The following is a 15790-nucleotide window of genomic DNA, read 5'->3' on the forward strand; positions in this document are numbered from 1 at the left end:
AGACAAACCTGTGATAACTCATATACACACCCATTGCCACATAGATATGGCTATTTATTCTTAAAATGTCAAATTGCAAATTACAAAATATCTTACTCCATGCTTTCTCACTCTTAGTATACTCAATGTCCACTAACTACTCATATTATCATTGTATCTGCTCGTTTGTCTTGTGTTCCTGTGAATCTCTAATCCCCTAGTTGATGCTGTTAGTGAGTGAGACATTTGGAATAAATCTTTCTGAATTGGATTGACAGTCTTAGATAGTGGGAAAATGGGCTTAACTTCCTGGCTTTTTCTATCTTATGAACGGAAGAGGTATAATTCCTCATCCAAGGAATGAGGCTTCTATGCTCTTTTATTTTACCATGGCCTTAGACTTCCTGTTGCTCACCATTTACCTTGCTTACAATATTTTGGTAAACTAACCTAACATGAAGGAAATAAGACTGAGGCAAGATGGATTGTTTTATACAACAATCACAATGATCCAAACATGCTATACTTTATTTAAGGGACAAATGAGTAGAACATGAAGTCTTGAATAATTTTAAAAATAAATAAAAACAGTATTCACTGTACTGTTGCCTTGGTGACTCCTACCAGAATATCCAACATGGATGGTAAACAAAGGAGTTTGTCCTTGGGCAGAACAAGGAACTAATACGAAAGCGTCAACTGGTATCAGTACTGAGGCCCAGAAGAGAAAGAAGGGAAGAAAAGGAGACGACGGAGCATTTTTGTTTTTGTGGTAAGCACAGAACGTATTTGACAGCTCTGACAACCACTCGCCTTTAAATGGTAAATTTCATAGCTAAGGCTTATGACCACAGAATGGCTGAACAGTTTGACTACATGACATATCCTATTTTCCACACAGGCATCTAGAATAAACCGGTATTAGAAATAAAAACAGTCCATTTTTCATGCACAGACAGTTTTAAGCCAGTTCTCGTCGTCTCTGCCTTTTATCAAGTTGTCACCTGTAAGTCCTTCTTACGTAGGAATCCTGGAGTTAGTTCTGCAAAGACAGAGAGATAATAACTACAGCCCATGAAAGAAAGTAGAAAGGCTGAGGTATAGGCTCAGATATTTCTCCAAAGATAATCCATTTCTGTGAAATTTGGGGCCCCAACCTTCTCACAGACATACTTAACCAAAGTGTGAAGATTTGTGCTGTTGCTCAAACAGATACTTTCATCAGCCTGGAGGATTTGTATTGACTGATGAGGATGAGACACTGGGCTCAAAAACTAGAATTACTATCACAGCATATTAAATTATATAGCATGATTGCTTATAGGAAATACAGCCTTTTTTTTTATAGACTTATGATGCCTGCTGTGTCATGCAATTAAAAAGTTCCAGAAAAGCCTTCTCAGCATGTCAAGTTCCTGAGGCTGATTTATAGGATTACAGCTTTCTCCCTTTGTGATTCAATTAAAGCATTTTACACTGGGCTATTATAGGGCTTAGACTCTGATCATAGTTGGGATGCTGAAATATTAGATTAGCGTGTGATCTGATTATAAATAAATTGAATTTCTTGTTTGCGAGGGACTGTAATTAAAGCTGCAGTCATAAGAGGCAACCATCTAAAGACCCGTGTGATAGACATCAAAGAAGAAATGGGTAAGAGCCGGGTGCAATTGATTATTGCAGCCCATGGAGAGTTAAGTATTTTAATAGAGACCTAGTCACAAATGCTCTGGATTTCCATCCAGGTGCTGAATTCTTGACATAATCAAAACACACACACACACACACACACACACACACACACACACACACACACACACACACACACACATTCTAATAATTTGCTAAACACGACCAAGTAAGAAAATTCTGCCTCCATATCCTCAGAGATTTGGAAACAGCCTGTCGTCTACAAAGTATTTTCATTATTCGCCTATCTAAAAATCACTCTTAAAAATAATGGATGATTTTCTTCACAAATAAATGAAAACTAGCTTGAGAGATCTCAAAACAAGAGAATGAAAGCTTTGTCAGCATTCACATCTGAATTATTTTAAATGGAAATCGTCCTCTTTTGTTTTGACTCTTGTTTTTAATCTTTGATACCTGATGGTGAGGAAAGTCATGCCCGAAACTGAATGGGGTCGACTGAGAATTTAAAAAAAGAATAGCACCTTCCCTTTTTGAGAGGAAGAGGCAAAGGCAATCAACCACAAAGACCAAATAAATCTTTAAATGATGCCGTAAAAGAAGGATAACTTAGAGGTAATGTGTTGGCCACGGCCCATAGAGATGTCAAGTTTCCAGCTGCACAGATGGATATAAGTCTCCTTAATAGACAAATATAATCTTAAAGAATAGTGGCCTGCACTCCTTACAGAAGTGACAAGCGAGTGATCTACTGATAATGTAAATTCAACACACTTCAATCTTTGAGAATAGCATCAGTTAAGCACATTTCCGTTCAGAGGGACTGTTACCTTGTCGGAGGGCCTCATTTTCTCTGTCTGGGTGATTTGGATAGCCCCTAGCAGTTATGCAGACTACGTGTATGACCAGCTTTCCAATCTATTCTATTTTTAAGCAGCATACTTTTCCTAAAACCCAGATTTTCGGCTATTTCAATACTTAAAAATATTTTTGAAATTCAATTCATCTGAAGGATAAAACTCAGATGGATTACCATGCCATAAAATGTTCTCATGTGTCTGACTCTTACTCTCCAGCGTCATTGTGTAATACGCTTTAATATACTCCAGTCATCCTGAGTTACATAAAACTCTTTTTGTGGTCATACCATTGTCTATTCAATGATTTAGTCAGTATAAGTAACCCCTTCGGGACAAAGAGACACTTAAATATTTCTTAAATTTTCTTTGCCACTGACTACTTTGATCTCCTATCCTCTCTTTAGTTGTGTCTATACGTTTCCAACAGATTACCCCTCTAGAAGAGAGAATCCATGCCCTTGATTCATTGGTTTAATGAATGTCAGTATTTTCCCCCACGTAGAGCTGTAATGCAGGCAGCATGGCATTTTTCTTTTACATATAATTGTTATTAAAGTTGTGTATGTAGTCTATGATACTTCAAATGCTTTAATTAATAAAAGTTCTGGGTCATATGAATTAATATATTTAGTGGACTTTACTTAATAATGAAAATGTTTGTATATGCTTGGACTTCCTCTGTAGGGTTAGATTTTTTTAAGCCTACTTTATTGAGGGTTCTTTAACACTTCAACCTCCCTTCAATTCCACTGACCAAAGGTAGAGAAAAAAGATGGTTAAAAAGACAAAGGGGGGGGTAATGTTTAGAAATAGTTCTTTAGGCATATTTCAAACTTTAGTGTCAGGATACCCAAAGGCTATACATGGACTGACCCATGACTCCAACTACATATGTAGCAGAGGATGGCCTTGTTGGGAACCATTGGAAGGAGAAGCTCTTGGTCCTGCCACGGTTGGACCCCCAATGTAGGGGAATGTCTGGGTAGTGGGAAGGGGAATAGATGGGAAGGAGAACTCCCTTATAGAAGAAGGGAAGGGGGCTTATGTCCAGGAGAATGGGAAAGGGAATAACATTTGAAATGTAAATAAATAAAATACCCAATAAAATTAAAATGTCTGGAAAAAATATAAAAACCACAATGACATCATATAGACACATAATGTGCATATGTATTAGATGTGTGTCTATACATGTGTGTTAACATTTAAGCTGCTTCAGAAGCTATTGAGCTCAATGGTATTTATCTGCAGAAGTAGAAAGCACTTATGGTATAACTACAAAAAGGAAGAGAAAGGAGGAATTCCTCCTGTTCCGAACCCTAACATGGCTAGATTTGAACTGTAGCACACGTTTCCAAGCCTCGACTGAGGCATATACTCTTACCAGAGATACAGTGTCTATTTGGAGCTGTTTGAAACCACACCTTTCCTGCACTCCTATTTACCAAATCCTTTCATCCATGCACACCACAGCTAAACCACACTTATTGTCCTCATAACCAAAAAGTACAGAATAGCCATGATACAACCCACAGATCTTATAAAGTTTAACAAGAAGGAAGGTCCAAGTGAGGATGGTTCAATCCCACTTAGAAGGGGAAACAAAATAATCATAGCAGGCAGAAGGACAGAGGGGCCTCAGTGGAGAAGGGGGAGAAGGGGGAGAAGGGGGCAGGATCAAGTATGGGGGTTAGACAGGAGAGAAGACTAGACTAAGCCAGGAGAATGAATGGAAATATGCAGCTAGGTGGTTGGGGATTAGGGGGACCTCTAGAACATCCCAAGGTCTTGGGATGTGAGAGGATCCCAGGATTCAACGGGGATGACCTTAGCCAAAATGTCCAATAGTGGGGATATGGAACCTGAAGAGACCATCTCTATTAGATAGACAGGGACCCCAGGTGAGGCATGGGGCCACCCACCCATCTTCCAAATTTTTGACCCAGAATTGTTCCTCTCTAAAGGAAATGCAGGGACAAAAGGAAGCAGATTCTGAAGGAAAGGCCATCCAGTGTCCCACCCAACATGGGATCAATCCCGTGCACAGGCACCAAGCCCTCACAGTATTACTGATGCCTTGTTGGGCTTTCAGGCAGGAGTCTAGCATGTCTGTCCTCTGAGAGGCTCTAACAGCAGCTGACTGAGTCAGATGCAGATACTTACAGCCAACCATTGGATTGAGGTCGGGGACTCCTATGGAAGTGTTAAGAGAAGGATTGAAGGAAGCAAAGGGAATGGCAACCCCACAGGACAAACGACAGTATCAACTACTCTGGACCCCTGGGAGCTCCCAGAGATTAAGTCACCAACCAAAGAGTATACAAGGGCTGATCTGTGGTCCCTGGAACATAGGTAGCAGATGCCTTGTCTGGCCTCAGTGGGAGAGGAGGCATCTAATCCTGTATAGACTTAATGCTCCAGGGAAGGGGCTGCTATGAGGGGGTCCAGGAAGGGAGTCAATATTTGGAATGTAAATAAAATAATTTAATTTTTAAAAAGGCTGAACTATAACTCACACAATTTTGAATATTATATTTCAAGAATCTATTTTAATTAAGTCATTAAAACTCAGAATTTTTACTGTAGACAAATCTCTATTTAATTTCAGTGTAGAATCACAGGAAGGGCATTTATTCATGCTTTGCTATTTTTTGAATTTATATGCACAGTTGTGTGATACAGCCATTTTATTTCAGAACTTCCAGTCTGTTTTCACAAGCTATGGTCAAAAATATGAATTCTTCTCAAGGAGAATAGATTAACAACTGTGCTGCTTAACCACTGTGGTTTTCTTCTTTCTTGGCCTGTTCCTTCCCTCCATTGTGTGTTCTTTCCATCTTTCCATCTCCCTCTGTCTCTCTCCCTCCCCCCTTCACATGCTTATAGGGCTACTTTATTGGGTTCTAATATCTACTACCATTCCAAACCTATTCCATTACAATCATTTCCAAACCCTCAATACTAGGTAGGAAAGAAAGAAGGTTAGAGGGGAAAGGGATCATAGACCTGTTAAGACCACTTAGTCAATTAGTCAGTTTCTTAGGGTGAGTCCATTCTCTCTGTACTCAGGATATCTCCAACCCAGCAATCCAGCAAATGCAGCATGCAGAGCAGCACAGACCAGCTAGGACAGTAGCAGAGAGAGCAGCTGTGGCCACAGACCCTCTCTCGACTCTCACATTTAGAGGCTCTCAAGATTTTCCTGATTTCTAAGCCTAAAACTATCTTTAGCTGGCAAAAATCACACCCCTCCTAGAGCACGAGGCAATCATAGTGGCTGTGGACAATCTGAAGCATAATCCAGGTGGCACACATGAGTTTAAAACAAAACATATTCACATACCTGGGTTTTAAAATAAACCATATTCTTTCTCTCTCTCTCTCTCTCTCTCTCTCTCTCTCTCTCTCTCTCTCTCTCTCTCTCTCTCCCCTCTCTCTCCCCCTCTCTCTCTCTCTCTCCCCCCTCTCTCTCTCCCTCTCTCTCTCCCTCTCTCTCTCTCTCCCTCTCTCTCTCCCCCCCTCTCTGTGTTTGTGTGTCCCTCCCTCTGTCCCTCCCTCTGTCCCTCTTCTTCACTCTCCTTCTTCTTTGATTCCCCTCTTATATTTAGAAATCTTCAAGGACATGTTAGTGTCTAACTGTTATGGAAGGCTCTCCTAGCCTGCACTGTTTTGAAGACGAGGCTGTGTAGGTTGGTTTTTATCATCACAATGGCACCAAGGATAACTCAACAAGTCTGAATAAGGCCAGCCTGTGGGCAGGACCTGTGATAAATAAATGCAGAAGAAAAGGCAGTCCCAGAGTGTTCATAATGCTATTCGTGATGGTTTTAGTAATAGACACAGTTTAATAAAATGCCTTATTGAGAAAATTGGATATGAATAACCTAGCCATAGTTCCAGTTCTTTCTCTGACAATTTTAAACGGGATGTGCACAGTTAAAGGAAGCTAAGATTATGGACAGTCAGTTTAAAACTTTTCATTTGAAGTCTTCTTTGCATTTCTATAAAAATGTAGAAAATTTGTTGTAATAAAGGTTTAAAAATATTTTGTGCAAATATTATTTATAATATTTTGCTGCTATGAGAATTATAGAGTAACTTCATTTAGTAACCTGCTGACAGATGGTTAATTATAATGCTTGTCACTATTTGGGCTTTAAATTTGAGGGATTATATTTTAAATAAGTTTTAAAAACTAATTCTTAAAAGTAAAACAGAGGAATTATTATTTTTCATTAATGTTGTTATATATCTTTCTCTGTCAAATTTTTTTCAAAAAGGATAAAAATTAATATTGAATTCTAACCGTTTCATACTCAATTCTGTTATTTCACAAATACCTATGCTCACTGAAAAGAGTCTATTTCATTTCAAATGTATTTCAAATAAAATTAATGTTTAATAGTTTTCTAAAGTGTGTAAGTTATTGTGAGATTCATTCTATTATTTATTGAGCGTAATTGTTAAGATAGGTGGGACTTACTAATGAATAGTTTTTATAGTCATGGAATTTTTGAAAAACTAAAATAAATTTTGAATATAGAATTATGGGAATATCATCAAAGAAATAAATCAAGCACAAGACTCTGTGTGAGGAAACTCTATGGAGGTAGAATGCAAATATAAGTTCAAGGAGGATAAGGGAATATGTGAAAATGATTCCTACCAAAATGAAACGTTTGTATAAAACTTTTGTAAATGATTGATGATTGTTTTACAGTCACTGTGGTATTCAGATCTTGTGGACTACATTAAAATAATTTTAACAGGTTTATTTTTGAAATGTCAATATTTTGTAATTCATTAGTAATTGCAACCTTTGTCTTTTTTCACTTAGGATAAAAATATTCAATTTTATCAAATTAGACAAGGAAAATTAAAAGGTTATATGTACATTGTAGTAAAGCCAGAGAGAAAGGGATAGGGAAAAGGAGAGGAGAGGCATATAATTCTTCAGAAATTCAAAAATATTCTTTCAACCATTATTTTTTTAGAAAAAGTAAGGATTGGACATATGATATCAAAAAGGTTACTTTTATAGTTATAATCTCATTTCATTAATTTTTAAAATATGTTTATTTATTTATTTATTTATTTATTTATTTATTTATTTTTACACTCCAGATTTTATTCCCCTCCCTGTCTACCCTCTGACTGTTCCACATCCCATATTCCCTCCTTGTACCTCCCTATCTCCACAAGGATGTCCCCACCCACCCAATGCATCAGACCTCTAAACTCCATGGAGTCTCCTGTCTCTTGAGGGTTAGGTGCATCTTCTCTGAACCCAGACCCGGTAGTCCTCTGCTGTATATAAGTTGAGGGTCAGCTGGTGTCTGCTGCCTGATTGGAGACCCAGTGTCTGAGAGATCTCGGGGGTCCAGGTTAATTGAGACTGCTGGTTCTCTTACAGGGTTGCCCTTCTCAGCTTCCTCCAGCTTTTCCCTAATTCAGAAAGGTCAGCAGCTTCTGTTCATTGGTTGGGTGCACATATCTGCATCTGACTCTTTCGGCTGCTTTTTGGGTCTTTCGGAGGGCAGTCATGATAGGTCCCTTTTTGTGAGTGCCCCATAGCCTCAGTAATGGTGTCAGGCCTTGGCGCCTCCCCTTGAGCTGGATACCGTTTGGGCCTGCGCTGGACCTTCTTTTCCTCAGGCGCTTCTCCATTTCTGTCCTTGCAGTTTTTCAGACAGGGACAATTATGGGTCAGAGCTTTGATTGTGGGAGAGCAACCCCATCCCTCACTTGATGCCCTGTTCTTCTGCTGGAGGTGGGTTCTATAAGTTCTTTCTCCCCACTGTAGGGGATCTCATCTATCCCTACCCCCCTTTGAGTTCTGAGAGTCTCTTATCTCCCAGGTCTCTGGCACAATTCTGGAGGGGCCGCCCAACCTCCTACCTTCCGAGGTTGCCTGTTTCCAATCTTTCTGCTGGCCCTCAGGACTTCAGTCCTTTTTCCCTACCCAATACCAGATTATGTTCCCCTCTCCCCACTCCCTTGTCGCTCCCAGGACCCTCCCTTCCTCCTACTTCATGGTTGCTTTCTTCTTCCTCCCAAGTGGGACTGAGGTATCCTCACTTGGGCCCTTCAGCTTGTTGACCCTTTTGAGTTCTGTAGACTGTATCTTGGGTATTCTGTACTTTTCTTTTATTGGATATTTTTTATTTACATTTCAAATGTTATCCCCTTTCCCGGTTTCACCTCCAGAAACCCCCTATCCCATCCCCCTTTCCCCTGCTTCTATGAGGGTGCTCCCTCAACTACCTACCCACTCCCTCCTGCCTCCCCACCCTGGCATTCCTCTACCCTGGGTTATCAAGCTATTACAGGGCGAAGGGCTGCTCCTCCCAGTGATGCTGGACCAGGCCGTTCTCTGCTACGTATGCAGCTGGAGCCATGAGTCTGTCCATATATACTCTTTGTTTGGTGGCTTAGTTCCTGGGAGCTCTGGTGTGTCTGTTTGATATTGTTCTTTCTACCGGATTGCAAACCCCTTCAGATCCTTCAGTCTTTTCTCTAACTCCTCCATTGGGACCCCATTCTAATTGAAATAGAATTACCTCAGTTTCCTTCTCTGGTTCCTCTTTCAACCCTTACCTGTTATCTTTCCTCCAGGCCATTCCATATTCCCACTAAATTTTCAAATTATTAGCCATTTTATCTCCAATATTACTGCATACACATGCATGTATATATAAGTACAAATTTATAAATATAATTTTCTGAGTCTTATTTTGTTGTTTGTACATGGTTTCAGGGATGACTATTCTGCATTGGACAACCAATAAGAGAGCTTATCCCTAGGAAATCAAATTCTTCCTCTCCCAGTAGCCATTAGTTGTCTATTGTTCTTTGTCCAAGGGTAGTGCCCCAATAAAATTCTCCCTTATTTGTTAGTATATCCATTGTTATTGTCATTGGCCAGAGAGTTCTTTTATCACAGAGTTTTTTTTTTCTTTTTTGCTTTTACAATCGTTTTGCCCTCTCATCCACAATGTTCTTTGAGCCATGATGCAGGGCCTGTGATATGGGTTGTACCCACTGGGGCTTGGCTCCCCACAATCCACTTATCTCTCCCTTGTAAAAACATGTCCAGTTTTCCAGAGATGTTGAGGTCATAAAAATTAAAAAAAAAACTACTAATGCCACTCTGCTAGATCAGCATAATTCCTTACTACATTTTAAAGCTAATCTTTATACCCACAGATAAGTGTAGCCACTGCCCTTTATCAAAGAAGTTTCTCTTTACAGCAAATAGAAATCATCATGCAATCATTCTGTTTACATGAGTCATTCTTCTCTTTAGAGGACATGTTTTATAAACTGGAAATACATTGGTCTTTTTTTTCACCTTTGCAAACATGTCCATCTTGATATACATCAGCATACAAAAGCTGCAAGCCACTACGTGGGGTTCTCTGTTTGTAAGAACAGAATCTGTAATAACATGATACATGCAACTATATGTGTTAGCTCTTTTTATATTGCTATGAGCAAGGAAACTTATACACAAAAGAGTTTACTGGAGGTTTATAGTTGCAGGGAAAGTTTATATCCATCATGGTGGCGAGCATGACAGTAAGCTGGCAGGCATGGGGTTGGAGCAGTAGCTAAAAGCTTACATCCCAATCTACAAGTCCAAGAAGGCAAAAAACAAACAAACAAACAAACAAACAAACAAACAAACAGAAAACCTAAAAGCCCAAATCCACTGACACACCTGCTCCAACAAGGTTTCATGGCCTATTCTTCTCAAACAGGTCCATCAACCGGGGTCCAAGCATGGAAATAGGTGAAACTATGGGGTCATGTTCATTCTATCATAAAGAATATACATGGTCTCTGCTTCCTGATTGACATTGTTATATAGAACTTCTGGTATAGTGAAGGAAAAGACTGATTAGAAGTGATGAGATATTTCAAATCTTTTCCTGATGTCATGATTGGGACAAGAAGCAAGCTAATTTCCTTGTTGGAATATTAGCCATACGTACCACACATGAAGGCAAATGAACTTTAAAAAAAAAGGAAGAAAATTTTATTTGTCAAACCAGTTGCTGCATATTAAATTCTGTATGTATTATTGATTTGCTCTGCTGGAGTTCTCAGACATAGAAGATTCACTTCCAAGGATGTCACTAACTGATCAAGTCTTCCACAACTCTCTGGAGCCTTGTCAATTACTCCCATGGTAAAGAGTCAGGAAATCAATGGAAATTAATTTGGGATGGCTGCCCCTGTACCATTTGGATTTTACAAGGTATCTTCACAATTTTTCCGAAGTTGAAATTGTCTTTTTTGATGTATCGCTTTAGCAGAAAGGTCTGATCCAATAGCTTTGATTTGTCATTATTACCTTCTTAACCCCCAGCTGGGTCATAAACATAGATTTCCATCAGTTGATGAGGTTTTTTTTTTTTGTTTGTTTGTTTTTTCTGTCATCATATACAAAATATCTAAAAGATACCTAGCTGAATTGCTGGGTACTCAGTGCCAATCAGTAGTAAAAGTGAGAACTCTATTCATCACCTTCTCCTTCTAAACTCCTATTCTGATATTCCCATTTCTTCAAGTTAAATATTACAAACATTTGAAAAAATTTGCTCTTCTGTCAAAGAACTATCTAGATCAATAAGAGTCTGAAAGTCTTTGAAATATGCACTAAAGGGGTCAAGGAGTTGGGGGAAGGATCTGATTATGTAATCTGGTAGTAAGTCATGTGCTCTATGGCACCTCTGAAACACCCAGAATGTTCTCTGTGAAATAATTATAATTTTATTGTTTTTCTTGTGTACAACTATAAACCATAATACTCTTTTTGTAAACCTCATTACTTTTTATCTCTTATAAACACCTTTATGAGCCATATCCCTGCATGATGAGGACTTTGGTCAGAAGTTTCTCTGTGTGATTTCAGTATTGTCCCCTCTTGGATTTGGTGCAATCTTGCATATCCCTTCCACACTTAAGTCTCATGCTACTTTTATTCTGGCATGTACTGCAGTTAGGAGATTGGAAATTATGATGATATTTTATTTATGTATTCAGGAATATGTATGTATATACCTATACATATACATATATGTATGTAACATTAATGTAAAAAAGCTATGAATGAAAGACAGTAATGAAAGATATATGAGGTTTTAAAGAGAAGAAAGAGAAGAAATGATGTAATTAAAATCTCTATATAACAAAGTAAATAAATTTTTTAATCATGATGTGATTTCATTAGCAGATGTACCAGAAAAATGACAATAGTCTTATTGTCAAATTTAAACTTGTTTTAGACATTTTAACAAATTTGTTGTTTAAGTGAAAGGTATTGGTGATTATTTTTTTTTGTTTTTGACATCTTCAAAACACAAGATAAAACATGTCATGTATATAATACTTGATTTAATTCTTAACAACTGGACAGAATTTACACAGATTATATTAATATATAGTTAATGTGCCTAGGAGCTGATCAATATAATTTTGCAATATTGCATTCAAACTGATAAATAAATAAGTCAATAACTGTACTTCAAAATTAGAATGGAACCCATCAACAAATGGAATATGGAAAGAATTTCTTGAAGATTGAATATAATACCAGATAGCTTGAACCTATCGGGCTACAGAAAACATCATGAGAAATAACTGATTCATCAGAAGATCCTGAGATTAACCAAAGATGGCAGGAAACAGAATCAAGGCAATCCCAATCCTAGTGTAGACAGAGAAAGATTTGCATGAGTCACCTAGTTTCATCATGAACCATCTATTCCTCCACTGTTTGCCTTTAAGATAACCGTAAGTAGAGCCAACCAACACAGCAACTAACTGAAATAGTTGCCTAAAATGCCGAAGGATGCTTAGAAAGATCTAAGTCCATACATAGGAAGGACAACCTGCCTGCCATTGAGAGACTCAACTGGCTGCCTGTGTATTGATTTCACCTCAAGGCTTGACAGCTTGGTTCTTCCGTGGATGGCGTGAGGTATGTTTTCTGGTGCTGTTGCTGCATAGCTGCTGTGTCTTGCTTGAAGTTTGGAGAGCAGATGCTGAGGGAGGTCTGTTTATATAGGATTTGTTATTATCTAGTTGATGTGAAGCAGAGGTGGTGATACAGGGGCTTTTGCCAACTCAGAGTCCCACATGAGCATTTAGCAGTGGCGACAACAGGAAAATGATGCCCATGATCCTGTAATTAGTATCTGTGCACTGAGAATGAATTGCAGGGGACATATAGGAAGGGATTCTTGAAATGCTGAACTTTAATCGTATTTGAAATCACAATTCCATGCTGTCTTTTATGGAAATACTTTAAGGACGCATTAAACCATAGAAATTTGACTTTAGATATGATCATGACCTTTTTGAAGCTAATAATATGGGCACCAGACTTTTGAGACCAGGATATCTCTTTTACTACTCAGTTGGTGATTCATTCTTTTTTTTTTTTTTCCTCTCATCTTTATTAACTTGGGTTTGTCTATTTACATTTCGATTGTTATTCCCTTTTCCGGTTTCCCTGCCAACATCCCCCTAACCCCTCCCCCACCCCTTCTCTATCTGTGTTCCCCTTCCCATCCTCCCCACATTACCACCCTCCCCCCAACAATCACATTTACTGGGGATTCAGTCTTGGCAGGACTCAGGGCTTTCCCTTCCACTGGTGCTCTTACTAGGATATTCATTGCTACCTATGAGGTTGGAGCCCAGGATCAGTCCATGTATAGTCTTTGGGTAGTGGCTTAGTCCCTGGAAGCTCTGGTTGGTTGGCATTGTTGTTCACGTGGGGTCTCAAGCCCCTTCAAGCTCTTTCAGTCTTTTCTCTGATTCCTTCAACAGGGGTCTCAGTTCAGTGGTTTGCTGCTGGCATTCGCCTATGTATTTCTGTATTCTGGCTGTGTCTCTCAGGAGAGATCTACATCCAGTTCCTGTTGACCTGTACTTCTTTGCTTCATCCATCTTATCTAGTTTGGTGGCTGTATATGTATGGGCCATATGTGGGGCAGGCTCTGAATGGGTGTTCCCTCTGCCTCTGTTCTAAACTTCACCTCCCTATTTCCTCCCAAGGTTGTTCTTGTTCCCCTTTTAAAGAAGGAGTGAGAGGCATTCCCATTTTGGTCATCAGTCTTGAGTTTCATGTGTTCTGTGCATCTAGGGTAATTCAAGCATTTGGGCTAATATCCACTTATCAATGAGTGCATACCATGTGTGTTTTTCTGTGATTGGGTTACCTCGCTCAGGATGATATTTTCCAGTTCCATCCATTTGCCTATGAATTTCATAAAGTCATTGTTTTCGATAGCTGAGTAATATTCTATTGTGTAAATGTACCACATTTTCTGTATCCATTCCTCTGTTGAAGGGCATCTGGGTTCTTTCCAGCTTCTGACTATAATAAATAACGCTGCTATGAACATAGTGGAACATGTGTCTTTGTTATATGTTGGGGCATCTTTTGGGTATATGCCCAAGAGAGGTATAGCTGGGTCCTCTGGTAGTTCAATGTCCAATTTTCTGAGGAACCTCCAGACTGATTTCCAGAATGGTTGTAGCAGTCTGCAATCCCACCAACAATGGAGGAGTGTTCCTCTTTCTCCACATCCTCACCAGCATTTGCTGTCACCTGAGTTTTTAATCGTAGCCATTCTCACTGGTGTGAGGTGAAATCTCAGGGTTGTTTTGATTTGCATTTCCCTTATGACTAAAGATGTTGAACATTTCTTTAGGTGTTTCTCAGTCATTCGGCATTCCTCAGCTGTGAATTCTTTGTTTCACTCTGAACCCCATTATTATTTAATAGGGTTATTTGTCTCCCCACAGTCTAACTTTTTGAGTTCTTTGTATATTTTGGATATAAGGCCTCTATCTGCTGTAGGATTGGTAAAGATCTTTCCCCAATCTGTTGGTTGTTGTTTTTTCCTAACAACAGTGTCCTTTGCCTTACAGAAGATTTGCAATTTTATGAGATCCCATTTGTGGATTCTTGATCTTAGAGCATAAGCCGTTGGTGTTTTGTTCAGGAAATTTTTTCCAGTGCCCATGTGTTCGAGATGCTTCCCCACCTTTTCTTCTATTAGTTTGAGTGTATCTGGTTTGATGTGGAGGTCCTTGATCCACTCAGTTGTTGATTCTTTGAAGTGAAAATGTCTGTTTTCTTTGGAGAAGTAGTTGTGTCATGTGATGTTTTTCTGGATACAGTCTTATGAGAAAGTGCTTTGCTGAGGCAGACATGTGGGAGGCTGTTTCACTGAGAACAGACACGGGGTGTTTTCCTGGTAGCTGCCTAGAAAAAGGGCATATGATTTTTTGCTAGAGCAGACACTTGAGAGAATATTTGAAGCTTGGGAAAAAATATATATACATATATGTAAATAATTGGATATATATTCTATGATATATAATATATTATATATATTTCCATATGTAATATCAGAAAAATATATATATAAAACTTTCAATAACAATTCTATGCTGTCTCTTATGTAAATAATTTAAGGACGCATTAAACCATAGATACGAGATATTTAGTGGACAATACTATGGCATTGGTTCTCCTTTCCAGTAGTCTTCACTGGGCTTTGCTGGTCACAGATGACACTGTGCGATCGGTTCTCCATCCCTTCTTTACTGATCATTGTTTGTTGTGATTTCATTGAGAAGAACACACCAAAGGACTTCCCATGGTGTTCCAGTGCCTTCTCGCTGCTTCCACACGCTCACACGAATTAGCATAGCCTCAAGGTTTCTTCTGGATCAGACTATCATCTCTGATTCTTATGGAGAAGAACTGGGAATATGACTCAAGAGAACATGGGAAGGCCTTTAATTTCCTTTAATTTAAAAATGTTTTTAGACAAGCTCTCTTTTCCTTTATTGTGTACTGAATTGTATTCTTCTGCGTACATTTCTAGGAGTTAGAGCTTGACCATATTTTATATAAGATCTAATTCTAGCGTTTTTAAGAGCCTCCACAACAGTTTTTACAGTTGACTACACAAATTTACAGCCTCATCCACAGTGCTTCTTTGCCCTGCTTTTAACTCTCCAAAAGTTGTTGCTTTGATTTCTTTTTCTTTTGTCTTCCTTTGAAAATGGAGTTGTTTTTATACAATGTGCTTTGATTATGGTTCCCACTCCCCTAACTTTCCTTAGATCCTCCACTCTTACCCACCCAACAAATCCATGCCCTTTCTTATCTCTCTCATTAAAATACAAATGAACATACAGGTTAATAAAATCAACAGCAGCATCAGAATAGGATGGAACAAACAGAATTTCAAAACATATATAGATTCGGTAAC

The sequence above is a fragment of the Rattus rattus genome, chromosome 9 (assembly GCF_011064425.1).
Source record: "Rattus rattus isolate New Zealand chromosome 9, Rrattus_CSIRO_v1, whole genome shotgun sequence".
NCBI lineage: Eukaryota > Metazoa > Chordata > Mammalia > Rodentia > Muridae > Rattus > Rattus rattus.